At 44.3% G+C, this 19,341-nt stretch overlaps 1 protein-coding gene and 1 long non-coding RNA gene across 5 annotated transcripts in view; one reads left to right on the top strand and one right to left on the bottom strand.

The window, feature by feature from the left end:
- Positions 1-1,755: 1,755 nt before the first annotated feature.
- Positions 1,756-19,341, bottom strand: part of LOC147048740 (uncharacterized) — a 149,200-nt gene continuing 131,614 nt past the window's right edge. For all 3 annotated transcript variants that reach the window (XR_015067577.1, XR_015067575.1, XR_015067576.1), the window contains 2 exons: positions 16,813-17,012; positions 1,756-4,226 (listed from right to left, as the gene is read on the bottom strand). This is a non-coding gene — a long non-coding RNA (uncharacterized LOC147048740). The remainder of the gene's footprint in view (positions 4,227-16,812; positions 17,013-19,341) is intronic.
- The window catches only part of LOC147048744 (metabotropic glutamate receptor 4-like), an 89,561-nt gene continuing 75,904 nt past the window's right edge, over positions 5,685-19,341 (top strand). For both annotated transcript variants that reach the window (XM_085924104.1, XM_085924103.1), the window contains exon 1: positions 5,685-6,222. The gene's annotated coding sequence lies outside the window, so the exon portion shown is untranslated. The remainder of the gene's footprint in view (positions 6,223-19,341) is intronic.

Raw genomic sequence — 19,341 nt, 5'->3', positions numbered from 1 at the left:
AACCTTTCGGCTTCTGCTAGAGAGAAAAAAAAAAGTAAAGAAAAGCTTACGTGAACATCTGACCTTTTTTGGGTGTTAGAGGCACTTTAAATGCTAGTAGGCGTGCGCAAACTTTCATTGAACATGAGTTTACATGTGACTGGGTCACTCTGAACACAACCACATCCACGATTATAAGAGGTGGTGAACACTTTTGCAACCACATCACCTTGTTTATTCTTGATTGCATCTTTTTTTTGAAATCCAAATGGACACAATGCATTGCATTCAATTTACAGGTTACACAATTTATTGTGTGTGCCACTCTAAAAGCTTGGTGTCGAGAACATTTGGCATGTGGGCATGTGTGCGTATGTTTGAGTTATTGAGACTACTGCTGTTGAGAAACATTACAAAGTCTGGGGAATGAAAAATGTAATTAGAGGCAAGTGATGCCCCCGGGTGGCTGCAGCAGTAAATATGCAAACATAATTAAACTGCAGTGGTAATGCTTCTAAAACAGAGAGTGCCACGGGAGGAAAGCCAAAGGTTTTACTTGGAAAATAAGACTTCCGTTGAGAAAAAGGGTTTCTTCTCTCAGACTAGTTTACTTTTATACTATAAAACGACAACTTTAATTTCATAAAACGATGACATAAAATTGTTACACTGTACGTTCCCAATTGTGTTTTTGCAGTTCACGATGGCGTATGGTTCGCTTGCAGACAGCCAGATGAAAGTCAAACAAAATCAAATAAAACAGCAATTGTATTTACCCACAGTAAAGTGATCAATCCAATCTTCATCACACGTAATATCAAGGAAAATTCATAATCATTGACTGTGCTTGTGTGCGCAGATGTTATTTGGCTCTTTTGTTTTCCCTGGAAGAGTGCGAGTGGAAGCTTGACAGATTTGAAATAAAAATATATGTACATAATGGGGTCATACTCAAGAGGCTGCGGAGCTGCTTGTACTTTGACGATGCACGGTTGCTACGGCAACCTCCTCTCTCTGCTGTCTGAGCCGTCCACACGCTAGGAGAAACTGGATGGACAGAATGGAGTTGGAAGTCCATCTGTCCAGAGGAGGGCGCTAATCTCATTCAAAACAGCAACTCAACAACATGAACACAAATTGTACTCCACCACTAACACTAAACTACTACTACTACTACTACTACTAACAAACTGAATTCGACATCACAGTGCCTAAGCACATCACCTGAGCTCTGAGTCACTGTGATGTCATTTTCAGGTGATAGCAACTGGCAAAATGGTCCCAATTTTTTTTTCTTCCTGCTTAAGTCGTAGTCCACACGCACAAAATTAAACAGTGCCATATTTACTCGTGGGGATGTAAAGAACATATCTTTACAAAATATTGTTTTTGACTCGAGTCCGCCTTTAAGATTTCCTTTATGACTATTATTTACAGAGGAATTAAGAAATGTGCGAGAAGTGGCATTTGTGTAATGTGAAAATAAAGTGACACGCACATTTAAATGGAATCATGAGAGGAGCTCTATTAAATGTCTATCTATCAAATGTCCATTCAAGCCCAGGGTAGAACCACACGAAATAATGCATTTGATTCATCCTGAAAGACTAGCGAATGGATTTCATTGTTAAGTCGAAGCCCGGAAAGGTATTAGCGACATTAACCTTTTTCTTTAAACAACCTGGAAAACGAGCAGGAGATTGTTGTTGCTGTGCCTGAGGCCAGAGAGGTGATTGCCAGCTTTGTTTCAACCCTGCAAGAAAAACACTTTGCTGGCGTCTTGTGATTGTCTGGGCCTTTGAATGGACATGAGCGTTTGCTAAAAGCTACCTGCATGAAAAAGTCTTTTTTAGATTCAATTTGGATTTGATTCGAAATGAGCAAATCTGGCCCTAAGTAATGTCACATCAACATTTTAATGTGACTGACTAAATTGTGCATGAGTGTGAATGATTGCTCATTTGCCCTGCGATTGGCTCGCAACCAGTCCAGAGTGTATCTGGTTTCTCTCATCAAAAATCAGCTGCGATCGATATGAGGAATAACGCAATAGAAAATGTATGTATTGATTCCAGCTCATAAAATCTACATTGGATCTGTCAATGGATATAAAAATACTGTACACTCTTGCTCAGATGGTAGGTGTTTCTGGAATTAAAAATATGTTTACCACTAGTAATATGAGCTGCAACCTGTCAGTTGGGTAATAAAAAAAAGAAGGAAAAAAACTTTTTTTTAAATTTATAATATATATATCTATATATATATATTAATATTATACACACGCACTCACATATTGCTTTTTCATCCCACCAGGGGCTGCTCTCACCATGTTGTTTATTTCTCACGCCAGCCAACAGAATCCACATTTGTAGCTGCTAAATCAATACAAATGACAGCAGGATGCGTGTAATAGCGCATGATACAAGTAGCACACCTGGCTGGTGACAGTTGCCCATCTGCTCACAACAACAAATAATCACAACATTTTTCTCCATCCACACTCATAAAAACATCATGCCCAAACTGGATTGTACAGTGTGCAGCCAGCCAGCCACTCACCCAGTGAAGATGGATAGTTTTGACGTTCAAGCACATTTAACATCCACACGCTGATACTTAATTGCCTGTTTTTATGATGCGGCGCAGCCACAGAAGGACGCTTGGCCGCCGATTGCAAAACGGATGTGTTTGGATTTCATGTTACAGTAAGCCAAGAAAGACGCTTGTCAATGCATTGAACATTTGTTTTATTATTTGACCATACATCGAGAGTCATCGCTTTGAATTTGGATTCCAAGAGAATTCAAGAGATCGATGAGCAAGTGTGTATTTAAGATATACCGACAATTTAGAAAAATCAATGAACCAAAAACGTTTTGTTATTTTAGCCTGCTGTATGAGAAACTGTCTAAATATTCCAATAATAAAAGTATGTTGAAGTGATGCATCTCAAAAGAGAGAAAAGCTTTGTACTTAAGGGAGGAGCTGTTGTAAGAAGAGTTTGAGATGATTTGGGGAATTGTAGTCTGCGATAGAGTCTGATAGAGTTTAAACTTAATAGAAGCAAATGTTGTGCCACCACGAGTTCAATATTAGATGAAACAGAACCTGATGAAAAGCAGTGCAACATGTTGGCCACAACTAAATTTGTTCAAGCTGAAGGACACACAGGTCATTTTAAGTTCCAGTGGGATCATTTTTTTTGCCAGCTTGATTGAAAGTAGTAGAAAATCATTCATTTTGCCTCCTCTAGAGTTAAATTGAAGTGACCAAGTAAGAAGAATACCAAGCTGTTACGTTTGGCCTTACTAATGAATCACACCACTAGATGAGAGAACCTTTTGAACTGAAGAATTTACACTCGGAGTAATTCCCATTATGTGTCCATGAAATGAGCAGCGTCTGGGGGCAGGTGATTACGCCGTCCGGGGATTCTGAGAGTGACTGGAATTAACGCGGCTTTCCATTCTCTCCACCCCGTGGCTAATTGAAACAAGGAAGCTGAGCTGCTGGGATTGGAAGGCGTGAAAATGTCGGCTTCAGTGCAGGCACTCCCAGGGAAAACAGTGCATGAATATTCATTTTTGACTCTTGCCATTGGGGTGCTACCCTCAAAGGTTCCACTTTTGTGCCCTCTACACGTTGATAGCACCCTTTTAAAATAAGGCTGCAATAAATATTGGAAAAATTGCACAGGTCAGACTCAGGCTGCCCTAAATCTCATAAACGCTGCGAAGGTTAAAACAAGACTCCCATAAATCCTGTAAAAGCAGGTTAAAATAAGGTTCCCATCATTTCCAACCATGCTGAGCAACTTACAAGAGTAGTATGGATACTGTAAAAGCTGTGAAAATGAAAATATGACTGGAGTAAATCCTGTCAAACTGGCACAGGTTAAAAAAAGGCTAACTTAAAAATCAAATGAATAAAGTAAACATCTTAAGAGCTTGGGTTGGAAGAAAGCCCACTTCGGGGTGAGCGTTTGCGAGTGGTGACCAAGGTGTACTGGTTAGCGCGTCTGCCTCACAGTTCAGAGCTTTACCTACCTGTGTGGAGTTTGCATCTTCTCCCCGAGCCTGCGGCGCTTGGGTTTCCTCCCACATTCCAAAAAGACTGATTGGGCATTCCAAAATGCGCGAGTGCAGATGGTTGTTCATCTCTGTGTCTCTGCAATTGGCTGGCAACCGGTTCAGGGTGTCCCCCGCCTACTGGCCGATGACTGCTGGGATAGGCTCCAGCACGCCCTGTGGGGACAAGCGCCACGAAAAATGAATGAATGGATAAATTGTGCTTGTTAAAAAGGCTTCCAAAAAAAAAAGTACAAGCTGTGCTGGTTCTACTCAAATCACAGTGAATTACTTAAAAATTGCACATTGAACGAAGATTACCAGAATCCTATAAATTACGCAGGTCAGGATAGAGTTGGTGAAAAGCTGCACAGAGGATAAGACGACATTACATCCACGGAAAGTCATGTCAATGAAAACAAAGCTCGCGTAAATCCCCTAAACTGCAGAGATTAAACTAAAATGGTGCACGTTCTATTTGCGAGTCCCAGTGCATTGTGGGATAACAAAAACACATCTAACATTTTGTTTGACAACAGGAACAAGTTGGCAGTGTGTTTTTGTGATGTGCCATCCCCCATCACTGGTGAATATTCAGCAGCTAGGCTGCCTCAAAGGAGAGCAATGTAGAGAAGAGCGCAGCGCCCGCCTCCACCGCCACGTTGCCCACTCCACAGGTGTGACTCCATGAGTGGAGCGAGGGCCTCACCTACTTGAGACAAATAAATGCCTCCCTTAAATTAATCTCTCCCTATTCCAGTCATTGAAAAACAAAAACCGGGGCGTAAGCGTCTGATTGTTCGCATGGCCGCCCTACAGAGTTAATGAATGAGTCCATTTTTTTGCCTACCAAAACAGCAGAGGATGGAGAAAATGGAAGGAATTCACCTGTAAAGAGTGCAGCTCTGAACTTAAATGTGGATGATTGAACCACGTTGGACTAAAATGTCTGCTTGTTACCCGCCATTTTACTTCCCTTTCCTTCCTACAACTGCACTTTTTAATCACACATGCGTCACATTGACACCCTTCTCTCACTTCCTTTCCCTTCTTAACTTCTAGCCTCTTTTCACCTTCCTTCCTCTCAGATGATCTTTTCATTCCTGACTTCCTTCCTTTATACATTTCTTTTGAAACTTTGCCCCTTCACCTTTACCTACAATTGCCTAATTTCTGCCTTTCTTTCTTCTGTCTCTGATCGCTCATCTGCTTTAAATTCATGCTCCTCCCTTAAGTTGCTTCTTTCTTTCACCTCCGATCTGTTTTTTCATCATTCTTTTTTTTCCTTTATTCCTACCTTCTTTCCCTCAGACTTTCCTTCCGTCTCTTTGAGTACAGCACTGCTTAAAAACACTTTCTAACTAATATTCTGTTAGTTTTTGCCATTTATCATGGTATAACTGGAAAAGAATAAAGGTATGTATGTGGATTGACCGCGTATGCAGGTGTGCGCACCTGTAACAAAACGCACATGAAAACACACTTTTATGCGTGTGTTGTTTATGTGATATTGGACACGCTGCACAAAGTGAGAGTTTTTCCTCACACTGATTGGACTTGGTATCTTCGTCATGCTTTACGCACAAGGCGCAGCGCAACGCACCACGCGCATCATCCGCCGCGCACTCACTCAGTCATTCCACGGCGTGGGGTTACCGAATAGCAGGCTTGTCTTTCTCATGGACGCAACAATTCCATTCAATTGATCTTAATTGACAGAATAAAGGGGCGGTAACATCTGCTGCGTTATCCCGTTGACGTTTTAACCAAAATAAGGAAGGGGTAAAGGTTTGGCGCTGCACATTCACTAATCTGCCCTCAACACCTTCGCCTTCTCGGAGTGCGGTTCGGCGCAGATAAGAACACCGTGTGTTGGTCCGTGGAGCATCAATCACGCGCGGGGAAAATCCACCAACGGGAGAAGAAGAAGAAAAAAAAAGAAGAGGCAACCTCGCTTGGTTTGCATCGTGCCCCCCGCCCCCCCCCCACGCCCTTCACTCAGCCACCCACCCACCCACCCACGATTCAAGTTGCACACTTTTCATCAGCACTTCCCCCGGTGTACAGAGCTCTGTGGATTTCCTCGTGGATACTACGTAGAAGAGCCACGCTGAATCTATCGCGTGGAGGGAGGACCGCATTGGAAGCTCTGCAAGGAAGACGAAAACCAGCGGTAAGTGCTGCACTACGTTACTATCGCAACATGCAAACAAACAAAACGCTTTCAAGTCTGGAGAATAATCACCAAATGGACGCAGAAGACGTGCTTTGAGGACTTGGCTCACTTGGACATCAATGCGTGCGTGCTTGCGTGCGTGCTGCGCGACGCCCAACTGTGCTTATTGTTGCGTGCGTGGTTTAAAAAGGTGCATCGTCTTGTCTGCATGCGAGTATCCCGCGCTGCAGAGGCGCCTCGAGCACACACCCCGCCAAAAAAAAAAAAAAGAAAAAATTCGATTAAAACACGCTCAGTAAATTTCAGCCTAGAGTTGGAGCTTTTAAGGTATAGCAACAGCTGGTGCACATCAGAGGAGCAATATGCACTAACCCATATTCATCATCTCAATAGCCCTGACACAAGTTGAGTCATGGAGAGAAGCACCTTCAATGGATGATTGGCCAATAGTAAAATGAGTCTTATAATATCCTACTATTGCGGAAACGCTAGGATGAGCTCAATTCCTTCACCCTCTTGTGTTTGTGTGAGACTGAGTATGCGTCTCCTGACAGTGGTGCTGATGCTGGTGCCCCCCCATGTGCCTCCCCCCTCCTCTTCTTCGTCTTCTTCTTCTTCTTCCTCCAGCAAACTTTAATAGGGCACTTAAAGCTTGCACGCCTCTTGATGCAGCAGCATTATTTAGTCGTAGTAGATGCTCGAGTGGTGCACATTAGGTTATGTGGTCATTGCACCGTAAGCAACACGACACGGCGACAACACCGCCGTGTTAATATCGGCATCTGCGCCCGCACGGGTTGAGGAGCTCCCCGCGGCCTTTTATTGCCACGGCCAAAGATTAGCTTTGTGCCGCGTTATTCTCACAGCTTTAATTGGACACATGGTGAAGGAAGGTCGTGTGTGGTGCAAATAGTTCATTGTCTGCATTTCGACTCAACTAGCAGTGTAATTAACCCAAGGCTCTGACTCGGCAAAAAAAAAAGGGCGGTTTTTAAGTCACTTTCTTGTGGTCTACGTGACGTCTCGGGTTGTTCGTGTTCTATCCACTGAGTAATATTATGCTTGGAATGTCTGCTGCGGCTTCCACTGACTTTTTTTTTTTTTGTGCTTTTGCCTTATCTGCTACTCCAGTGCAACGTCAGCAAAAAAACTAAATCCTTCCAGTACAGCTACAAGGGTCAGGATTGATAATAAAAAATGACTATTTTGTAAATGAGAAGAGTTGGCCTAGCAAGAGTGCACTGGCTGCACATTTGCTGTTAACGATCAGGAGAACCTCCAATTTAGCCCGGTGGACATCCGAGTTCTTCTAATTTCAGTGTCAAGTGAAAGAATCCAGGATTTTTTTGCATATTTGATTCGATCGCTGAGCAAGCACTTATGTTCACTGTACTATATAGAAACCCTGCTGATATTCATCACAACCTCCCAATTGATCTTTCTTTGACTTCCAAGATGTTGTTCCCTTAACATAAAGTCAGTTCATTCACATCTTCTCATTTTGTACAGAGCGATGTGGGCTGACCCTAGAACTTGGTGGTCTTCCGTGAGATTTTAGATGTAGCCCCCAAAACACATACAGCGCATGCTGTGGTCATGTGACTTTTGAAATTTGGCTTGATGTCTGTAAGTAGAACATCAAGTCAACATTTCAAGCCCGTGTGGCTTGTAAATTGGGCTTTCACATTAGTTGTAAGATTTTTAAGTCAATTTTCAACTCGTCTTAGGTCCGTGCTTTGGCTCGCTTATTCATTTTGGATCTCAAGTGTTGCGAAAGTGCCTCCAGCTGAAGAAGAAGTAAGACGAAGAAAACAGCCTAAAGCGTGATACTCTGCCACCACCTCAACATCGCTGAGATACCTCAGGTGATGCATCATGTTGAGCCAGAAAAAAAAATAAAAATAAAATAAAAACACCCTGCCTACCAGTGAATTTAGCAGGATGACAACACTTTGGCCCAAATGAATGTGTTGTTGCATCGATATCTTCACACATCATGTCACACCTTGATCAAAGGCTTCCAAATAGAAACACTCTCCAGCCTCTTCCACTCTCGGACTCATGCACCCACCCCACTTGCAACACATAAAATACACATTACCAAAACACATCTGTGGTCAAAATCCCACGAGACCTTGGTTATTCCCTTTACAAAAACTCCAACTGGAAATAGGAAGCGAGCGTGTGCGTGTGTGTGTGTGCGTCCTTCTCCTGCTGCCAGACACCATCTGCTCAGCAGGGAGCTTTTCCAAACAATTTCACTGTAAAAAAAAAAAATAGAAAAAAAAAAGGAGGTGAATCAGACACATGGATGCACTACAAACAACCAGCTCTGGTGGTTGGTTTCCCAGAGCAGCTCCATTCATCACATACCAAAATAAATCCAACACTCTTATTAAGTTATTTCACACGCACATACACACACGCAGTACAGTACATCTGTCATAACACTATTAATAATAAAACATAATGGTGTTCGCGCGTAGGATTATACACAGTGACTCTTCCAAGCAAATTTTCCCCCATGCAATAGGAAACAATGGAAATATAATTAGAGTCGTGCCATGACTTCCACCAGCACACTCCATTGTTTTGTGCTTTGTGCAAAAATATACCCTTAAATAGAATGGAAAATATTTTGTGCACCAAGCTTTACCGGTCATTCATGAGGTGGGTTTTCCTATCTCTTCATTTGAAGTTACAAAAGCAATTCAAAAGCGCCTCGGTTGAGCCGCTGCTCCTTTGCATTGAGAGGAGCTAGATGATGTGGCTTGGGGATCTGATTAGGATGCCTGCTGGGCGCCTCCCTGGTGAGGTGTTCCGGGCAGGTCCCACCGAGACCTTCGGGATGACTAGGTCTCTCGGCTGGCATGGGAATGCCTTGGGATTCCCGGGATGAGCTGGACGAAGTGGCTGGGGAAGATGTATGGATGGATGGATGATGAGAAAGTGGCATTGACATTGCCTGGCATACATCTGGTGAGCCACATACGACAGTGACGTCTTCCGACAAGTATTGATTTCAGGTGTAACCTGACTCGTATTATGTAGCTGACATTTCATTCATGTTGAAATATTAGGTAACTATTATAGGTTTTCAGGTTATTAACAGAAGAAGGGAAAAAACAGCGGGGAGCGGCGCAGCACAAGAAGACTAATGCGCGTCGCCTGAGTCATCGTAGACACACACACACACACACACACACACACACACACACACACACACACACACACACACACACACACACACACGCACGCACGCACGCACGCACACACACACATTCTTGTTCCTTGGGCAGCGTTGTGTGAAATGGAGTGTGAAATGAGTGCACTTAACATCCCTGCTGTGGATTATACACATTATCTTACACTGGGGTTCAAGAGCATCTTTGCCTGCGAATCTGCCTCTCAGTTCCATTTGTTTCCACGCGTGTCCATTTAAGTTCCCTACATGCCTCAGTCCATTTGTTAAACAAGTTTCTTACACACCTGAGTGTAGCCACTTTTGCATATTCAGGCTCTGATTTACCAAGATCCCAATTAAATCACTTCAATGGTTTGTTGGCAACCACTGGCGGAGCTGGGGGCGGGGGGTCTCCAAGGGCATTGGCCCCTTGAAATGTTCTCGGACCCCCAAGGTACCATGCCAGATAATTGACTTTTGGATATTTTCCAATTCTTCCGCATTCTCTCTAGTAATGAATTTATAATAAATAATGAAACTTTATTAGTATATTTTTTTGGGTGTATGTAATTTGCTGGTGGGCACTGGCCTCTTAAAATGTTCTTGGACTCCTGGGGTGCCAGGCCAGATAATTGATTTTTGGATAGTTTCCAATTTTTCCAGTTTGTATTTATTTTTTATTTTTTTTGCAGGACCCTTGTGATATAATTCATTTTTGCTTTCAAGCCTGTTTTAAGGACTCAAATGAAGCTTTCTTTCTTTTTTTTTTTTTTATTATGAGCCAGAGTGGTTACAACAGCATTTTATGTGGGTTAGGCTTTTGAATTAGTATTTCAAGACAGGGTCGTATATTAGGGTTTGAAGACTGGGTTGGCGTTTCAAGGAAGGATTAGGGTGTGAAGCCGGGGTCTGGGTTTTCAGTATCGTTATGTTGCCTCTTAGCACAGACGGCTCTGCAACAATATTTAATGCATTCCAGTCTTCAGGTAGACTACTTTGTGAGATGAATGCAAAACAGTATCTGGAATGTCAGTAACGTGTCACAGTGACGCTGCCGTGATATAGACGCAATTTAATTTTGCTGCTGTGTGATGGAGCCATGACTGCTAAAAAGTAAGCTCCCGATGGGATGCGGACATATGGTCCTTTTTCAAAAGAGCACCAGTGAGGTACACGGAGTAATAATAACATGGCACTTGTTCACTTCTTTCCACCTCTGAATGTGGGTGCAACTGCATGAGTGGAAGAGATGAGTGAGCACGTTACATACACACACCTTCCATTTCAGAGCCACCTCTATAGCTTCATGTGCTCTCTTTTGAACAAAAGTAAAATCCTATGATATAACTCATCAAGTGGTACAGTTCACATGATTTCAAATGAGGTACAGATGTGGCTTAAGTGATTTCTAAAGGTGGCAAGGAGGCACGCACACACGCACGCACGCACGCACACGCACATGTACGCACGCACACGCACACACCTTGTACTGTGGTGTCTTGCTTGGCCAATCAATTGCAGTTGCAACTCCCTGTTGTCAGACAACATTTGATCATCCATCAACAACACACGCACCAACGTTAGCTTGGGTGTACCAAAGAGACATCCGGCTCGGGCGGCTAACGGCACCAGCGACCTAGTCAGCCACGCCGCTACAATTCAACTGAACACCCGAGCCGAAATTATCTGCAATGCCGATATTGCAATTACGGATCCAATTTGTTTGCACACCTGTTCATTTAGTCACGCTGGATTTATAATTAATGCAAGATGTCAGCGAAGGAGGAAGAGGGTGAAATCAAGCTGAGGGAATGAATGTGCCCGTTCCCTGCGGCTTCTCACGGCGCAGCGAATAACAAAGTTGTGCATTTGCTGCATGCAACCAACAGACAGCTTTAGAAATGATGACTGAAGATAAAGACTTTTTTCTTTTTGAAGTCCGATTGATGCATGCAGGTCAGACATTGCTGTCTAAATGAGCTCTTTAACGATGAAATATGCAGCCGTAACAAATACAAAAAAAGAAAATGTAAATGTGATATCCACGCTTATCATGGCACAGCAACTATCAGCATCCGCACACATGCATGTTTTCCATTGCTCTAATCCTCGCGTGGGTATCATTAAGAGCCAAAATAAAATCTATCAATAAGTGCTATATCTTCCCTGCATAAAAGGCAAAAACCCAATTTAAGTTGAGCAAATACCCGCAGTATCAAGCGCATCCACCTACAAGCAGCGTACAAAAGCATATGTGCGTGCTTGTTCAGAAAATGGCACATGCTCAGGGAGCCAGACGCCTATAGCGCACCGCATGTACTGGATGGATGTCGACTCTACACATGCGTATCTGCTTGCATGCAAATGGTGCCACGAGTCGGGGTGGTGTGCGAGGACCACGGGTGCTTGCAAGATCCTGCCGGCCTCCGTGAGCATTTTTGTGTGTCCCCCTCCCTTCCCTGCAGGGGGCCTGCGATGCGGAGGCAGGTTGAGCTGCGGGATTAATGAAAAGCTCCATCTTAGTCATGAAAAGAGCATTTTCACAATCTATTTAACACCCTGCATGCCAAAGGCTCGCATTAGACACTGTTGACTTGCAGTCGCCTACAGCGTTGTGTTGTGATGCGTTCACCGCCGCCGATGTGATCGGCAGTGGGAAGGCTGCTCGCCCCCCCCTCCCCGCACTGCCATCATCAACCCGCAAAACCCTCCTCTACACATTCTAGCCCACTGAGTCTTCACGCATTTGTCACATCAGAAAAAAAACTAATTCTCTCTCACTGGTGTGGAGTCTGACACACAACTGGAAGTCAAAGGGAGTTATTGGCGAAACAAGCATGAATGATGCTGCCCTGGGCTGCAACGTCCTTTTGGGGATGTGAGCCTGCTGGGCACCGTGGCCCCAAAAAGACAGCAATCTGACGTCCGTGGAGATTGTTGAAAGATTTTTTTCTTGCAACAATGCCAGACTGCAGTGATTCTGGGGGGAAAAAAATTGAGTACTTTTGAGCTGATTATTCAAGGATTTCTGCATTTCAAGAACTGCAAAATCTTGAATGGGTTATTCAGTGTACAATACATAAACCTTTATTTTTATTATTTTATGTATTATTTATTATTTTCTGTGCCTCAGCCCTCTTGGAGGCACTTTTTGACTTATGTTGCTAACATACAGTAAATACATAGACACAATATCCGCCTCCGTCCAGCTTGGCGGAGGTAATAACGTACTGTGAACCATTCGGCACTACATTGTGTAGGTTGAAGTCAAATGGACCTGAACTCGGAACCACCCAAGTATTTCTCCATAGGACAGAATTGATGGAGGTAACCGCACAATAACAACGAACCAGAGGGCTCAACCAATGCCAGTACTTGCGGAAACTTCAAGTCACCATTGTTGTTGTAGTACCATTCTGATTGGCTGAAGGTAGATGGGTTAATTGATATGGACTGAGCTGAGCTCCTAAGAGCTTTCTGTGTTTCCATCTGGGCGGCCGTGTTGACCTGCAGCGGAAAGCACCACGGAATGAGTGAGCAATGAGTGCTCCATGTTGTTCCGGCGCTGGTGAATTATTCAACACAAACAGTCGCGATTACGTACTGACTGCACGCACCGAAGGGTCACGGAGGGCCAGCTGCATCCGCAACGCAGTGAAGCCGGGGATCACCGGACTGTTCATGAAAGGTATTCCTGGAAACGCAAGCCAACACTTCGTCTTTTGGCTGCGTTGGCTCTTTCTCTCCCCCTGGGCGACTGGCCGGTGACCATCTTGCAGCTCTTACAAGGCTGTTAAAGATTCGGTGGGAGACACCGACACGTTCCCTCCGCCGCCACCGCCCACATGGAGCTCGCCCACAAAGCTCTGAATGCAATCACGACTTCTCTGGATGTCAGCATGAATTACTGTAAGCCTCACAGCCGTCCCCCCCACCTCCCGAAACACACGCACGCACTGCGTCATGACTGAAACCAGCCAAGAAGGCGTAGTAGGGCAAAACTAACAAACACTCTGGCCATCTCTGCAACGTCTGGGAAGACTTTGTACAATGTGGCCAAATTATGCAATTAGTGGTTTCTTAAACAACAGAGGCTAATTAACTAGCCCTAACCCGGACGACTTTCTGTATGAACCAACAAACCAATGAACTAATCAACCAAGCAACCAATGAAGCATGCAAACAACCAACCGACCAACCAAATGAATGTTAGAAGCAACTCAAAGCCCAGCTCTAAAATATCACTAAAGTTCCTCTACTGAAGCGGAACACAACATGGACTATGCATGCATACCTGAACTCAACCACGGAAGGATGGCTATATGTAGCACGCTCAGGGTCTTGCACATTGTATTCACAGTTCTATTCAGATGCATCGACAAGGTCTTCCGACAGATTTTTATTGTTGTGGCGTAGTCAAGGGCCCTTACAACAGATATACAACATGAGCTGTTGTCCATAAGGTGTAGCTCCATTATATTGAAACTCAACTGGTTTTCAGAAACTGTGCTGCTTTTTATATGAGCTCCATGCCCTAAAACTCTGTCATGCCACTGTGGCAGTGGGCCTGTCCCAATGCTGCTCCCCTCCCTCCCCCCGTCAAAGTAAAATGTCAGGATGGAGAACTGGACCTGACAGCTCTCCCCGGGGGAGACTAAGTGGTGTCAACCTGTTGCTGGCAACGTGATGATGAACAACTTTTATTTAGAAAAAAAAAAAAGAACAGCGAAGAGCCGGATTTCTTGCGTTTTAACGTCACATGGACAGGAAGCCTTGAGGTCCAAACAAGTAGACAAGCCAAATATGTCACTGCCATGCACATATGAATAATTTACTACGAGTCCGATCAGAAATAAAGGTAAAGGTCTCATTGCTGCCGGATACTCTGATAGCACTGAGGCTAGCTCGCTCGCTCGCTCACTCGCTCGCTCGCTCGCTCGCTCGCTCGCTCGCTCGCTCGCTCACTCGCTCACTCACTCGCTCACTCACTCGCTCGCTCACTCACTCGCTCACTCACTCGCTCACTCACTCGCTCACTCACTCGCTCACTCACTCGCTCACTCACTCGCTCACTCACTCGCTCACTCACTCGCTCAGACTGACTGCATGGCAAAAACTGATGAACAAACTAACTGACTGAAAAATGGACAGACTGTTTTGCCGTGGTAATCTTTCCTTTATACTTGGATAAGAGGAAAGAACAAAGTCATCTGCCTGCATCCTTACGTGATCAAAAGATTTGGAGATGAAAAAAAACAGCATTTCCATTGATTAGGGCGAGCAAAGATGCAACATGCTGGCTCCATTAGAGGGCCTTAAATGACGGCATTAGGGACAAGTAAAGGAGCTCGGACTACCTCACAAACACGGCGACACCTAAAAACCATCAGTAAGTCATTAGCAGCCTAATGAGCGAGATCGAACGATGTTTTCCCCATCGCCGTGATGCTGGCGTGTTGGGACTTTGAAACTTTAAAACGATTGCGAGACTTGGTGACTTGTTTTTTAGTGGCCGCCGGCTTTAAGTTCACCGCACGATGACGACGCACGTTTTCCCTTTTTAGCGTCAGACACTGGTATCGACACTCTCTCTATGGCAGTGTTCAATTACATTGATTTTTCTCCCCCCCTTCTGCGCCACTCTTCCTTTGTTCCTCTGCTGGCTTCTTTTAGAAACCGTGTGACTGCAGAAGTAAAACAAGTGGAGTCCCTGAAATTATCTTATCAGATAGTCAGGAGAGAGGAAATGATCTGAAAAAAAACTTCCAGCATCAACTTAAAGACTCGGTTTACTCGGCGCGGTTGATTGTTCGTGAATGAACTGATTTCCGAAGATTAATGACGCTGTTTAGCTTTTTACCTGCTGCGCGATAAGAACAAAAAGCACTGCTTTAGCTATAGACTGTTTCTCTAATAGTCTTCGGAATTGGTCAGTAGGGAGTTGTCAGTGAGCTCCATCCCAAAGAAGTGAAAGAAGCACTTATTAGAAATGTATCACAGGAGGCACAATGATGATGGTGGAAATTTCATCATTCTTTGGTCAATTGGGACAATAGAATTTAGGAGAACTTCACACTCCACCAAGGCCAAATCCGGAAACCCAAACCCTTGCCGAAGACCCTAATTCAGCCTTGGAAACCTAACCCGGTCTTAAAACCTTAATTTAGACCCTTAATCCCAAGCACACAAAGATAAGCAAACATGCCTTTGTCAGTAAACGTATTGTTTTCCCGCAGGATGAAGGACGGATTTTTGAGGCCGCTTCTCCAGCGGCGTAACGAGAACTCAGTTGCCGGTGCTCAGTGAAGTTTGAAAAGTTCAGCTCTTGATACTGCAGAGACGCCGATACGGGAGAGATGTGACCTCTTTTTGGAATTCAGTATAAACCAACAGCACTTGCGGATCCGCCTGACGGGAAGTGAGGAATTACAATATTGCAGCCCGGGAGCCAAAATGGCAACAATGTTGGGCGCGTTGTTGCATAATGAAGCAGCTGGATGGAGGTGTGTTTTCAGGAGATAGCTGTGCACGCATGCACTTTGTGTTCTTGGGTTAAATGTCATTGAGACTTGTAAAGCAGGCGTCGTCACCCGGATGGGAAAGCATGCACCTCTTTTTCACCCTAATCCAGTCTGCAAGCCCTAATTTGAAAATTACAGGCTAAAAGTCCTATTTTTAGAAAGGCTTCAGTTTGAACTGTGTTTATTAGCAATTCCAGTCAACACCCTTCATCTCCCAATCAGAAGTTTCTGATAGCATCCTTGACATCAATCCAATCCGCAGCTGTTAGTTGTCGCTCAGGCACTAAAGCGGTCACGAACAATCGTGATTCTTTGCAAGCAGCTCCCTATTTTGCCCAGGTGCCCTACTTTCCAATACGCATTCAAGTGGGAAAGAACTTCTCTCCAGGGTAGGGGTGGGGGAGGGCGAGGGGCGGGGCATCTTTGACGGCACAAGAATGCTTTCATTTTGACAGGCAGGCAGGTGGAGCTCAACAGATACAGTAAATCAATGCGAGCGTCTGAGAGGTAGTGGCCTCTCGTATCGACCGGCGAGCTCCCCCAACAACATCCTCGCTTGCGGCTCGCAGCTCACATGTATGCTGACAACATTACAGACGGACGGGGCACATAATCAACAGTTAATGGTGGCTGCCCACTCTCAGGTGACAGTTGGAACTCAAACCCTGGCTACTAACAAATTTGAAAACCTAACCCTTGTCTGAAAATGGATCTCTGCTTGCTTCTAAAGCAAATTTGTTTCATGAAGGAGAATATTTTTAACGCCTGGTCCCCGACCTTTTTGTATGTGTGTGGGTTGGGTTTGGTTCTTGTAAATCACAACAAATGGTTCACTATTTGGAACCCTAACTCTATCTAGACACATGAATTTGAAAGACTAACCTTTATTTTCTTCTGTCAAGATAGGAAGATGCTGAGCGTTGAATCCGATGGACGGGCGGGAAGTTAAGCAATTTTTAATATGCTTCCCTCGTGTCCTGATGGATTCCCTGCAAGGCCTCTTCCATCCAGGAGAAGCAAGGCTCCTTCTCACATTTCATTCCATTTATCTCCTGGTCTGCAATCGTAGTCCTCCATTAGGTCTGCATGGAAAAGTATCCCGTGCCAGGAAACAAAACAAAACAAAAGAATAATGATGAGGGACGTTTCTCCTCATGGCCCAGACTCACAAATGGATTCTGTACATAATCTGGAAACCATGTAAAAACAACAATAAACAAAAACAAACAAACAAATACCCAGACATGCTTTAAGAAGAAATCATGTCAAAAATGTACTACTCCTTGTTTTATGTTCACCCATTGTGCCCATGCTACAGTATTCTGAAAAATATTATGTGGAACATAAATTATGCAGAAAAATCCCCCTCTTTTTTGTCTATCTCGGGGGGGCGGCCATTTTGGCTCGTAGTGATACATGCTGTCGCCTGAAAACAACATCAGTGCCTAAGGGCTCATGTAACGACTTCACGGCTCACTTGCTTTCTGGGTTTGGTCAGGTGACGCTCACGATCTGCGCCCTTAGGCACTGTGATGTCATTTTCAGTCACCAGCATGTGTCAGTACAAAGCAAAATGGCCGCCCCCGAAGAAAAGCCCTACTTTTGAAAGCCTAATTATGATTTATAAGCAGCTCTTGAAACCCAAATTTGAAACCCTACCTCTTTTCTGAGGCTCTCACGCATCTTGAAACCTTAATTTGCAACACTGACACTTTTAAACCACAATCCTGGAATGAAACAATTTGCAGCCCAAACCTTTGCGATAATCCATCATTTGAAGCTCGAAACGTTGTTTGAAACCCTCATTTTAAATCCCAAACATTGCTTCAAACATCCTTCCAATATAATCTGAGACATTCTCGTTGGTGCAGTAGTCGAGTAAATTCAGCATTTGATCTAATATGATGTAGGAAGCAGTTTTTATCTTCATGTGATGAAAGTGTGTGTGGATGTGTCTGTATGCTTCCTCCCCGCTAACCGTGTTTGCTGTGACAGCTGTGGCGTGTTGTCACCGCTGCGTACTGGAAATGGCCGAATGCATGTACGCAAGCAGGCGGGCGTGCGGCATTAGCTGCTGCAAGGCTTGGCAGAGGCGGAACGGCCTTAAGAAATTTTTCGGCGCATCTTAAGGCCCCAAGTTGACTGTTTGTTGTCTTTCTACATCACACAGAAGGAGAAGACGGCGTGGGGAACAGCTGGCAATGGAGGCTGTCATGATGACTTTATGCAGGCCTACTGGTCGTGGGCGAGCTTCATCTAAATTATGCAAATATGACAGAAGCAAATGTGGACTCAGGGAATATCATTTTTTTGTCTGCTATGTGGCACCCTAATTTCAAGCTTGGAATCTCAACCGAAAGCTTGAAACCCCAACCCTGACCTAATTAGTCAAACTAACCCTGTCTTGAAACCCGGACTTGAAACCTAGATAGAACCTGAAATCCCTATTTTGAAACTTTATTGCTTGTTTAAAACACTAATCCTTCAAAAAAATAAATAAATAAAGCAATAGTTTGAAATGTTAATTTGCAACCCCACCTCAGGTTTGGAACCTTAATTTTGAAACCCTAACTAACCCTGGTTTGAGACTTTTTGTCTGACTGTGTGAAAATCATTGACAAATTGCATTGTTGTGGTCATTGGTGCAGTCTGTGTACATATTTCAAATGTGACCCACCCAAACTGTCCAAACATGGTGGCAGCCTCACTCCCCCCTCCACTCGACCACCCACAGCCACCTTCTCATCATTCATGTGCGCAAGTGCACTCCCCATTCATTTTCCTCAGGCAGCCGTCCTCCGCCCGCCTATTGATCTGCCGCGCAGCGTCAACATACTCGAGTGTCAATTAGACGGGCCCTCCTGCCCATCTGTCGCAGGAGTCCAACTCGGGCCCAAAAAAAAAAAAAACACGACAAAAGTTTCCCTATGACAGATGCTCACGTCTCACAGGCTGGGGAGCCGATGCCATGTGATCTAAATATGATTCATATTCATAGGCTGAAAACCACAGAGGCCTATATGGGGGTTTGAAACCATAACCCTAGTTCCAGACCCCGGCCTTTGCTTGAAACACTAATCCGAGTTTGACAATCGACTTTCAATCCCTAAACCAGTTTTGAAATCCTAACCCTACTTTGAAACCTTAACCATAGTGAAACCCTAATCCTGCTTTGACACCCTAGCTTGAAACCTTAACTATACCTTGAATTGCCCGAGATGGTGTGTAAAAACCCAACGAGGCACGACATGCCGCCATGAATGGTATGTCATTATTTTAGGATGCAAAACAACCCTCGTTAAGATGCCTTGCAGAAAGGCCTCTTGTCTGTCAACAAGTTGTTAAATGCAAATTCCAAAATGAATATTTGTACAATTGAATTGTACAAAAGACAGCAGACTACCTCTGCAT

Source organism: Syngnathus leptorhynchus, chromosome 11 (genome assembly GCF_054491065.1).
Source record: "Syngnathus leptorhynchus isolate UIUO chromosome 11, UIUO_Slep, whole genome shotgun sequence".
NCBI classification, from domain to species: Eukaryota; Metazoa; Chordata; class Actinopteri; order Syngnathiformes; family Syngnathidae; genus Syngnathus; species Syngnathus leptorhynchus.
The sequence above is the reverse complement of the archived record's forward strand: the minus strand, read 5'-3'. Positions and strand labels throughout refer to the sequence as shown.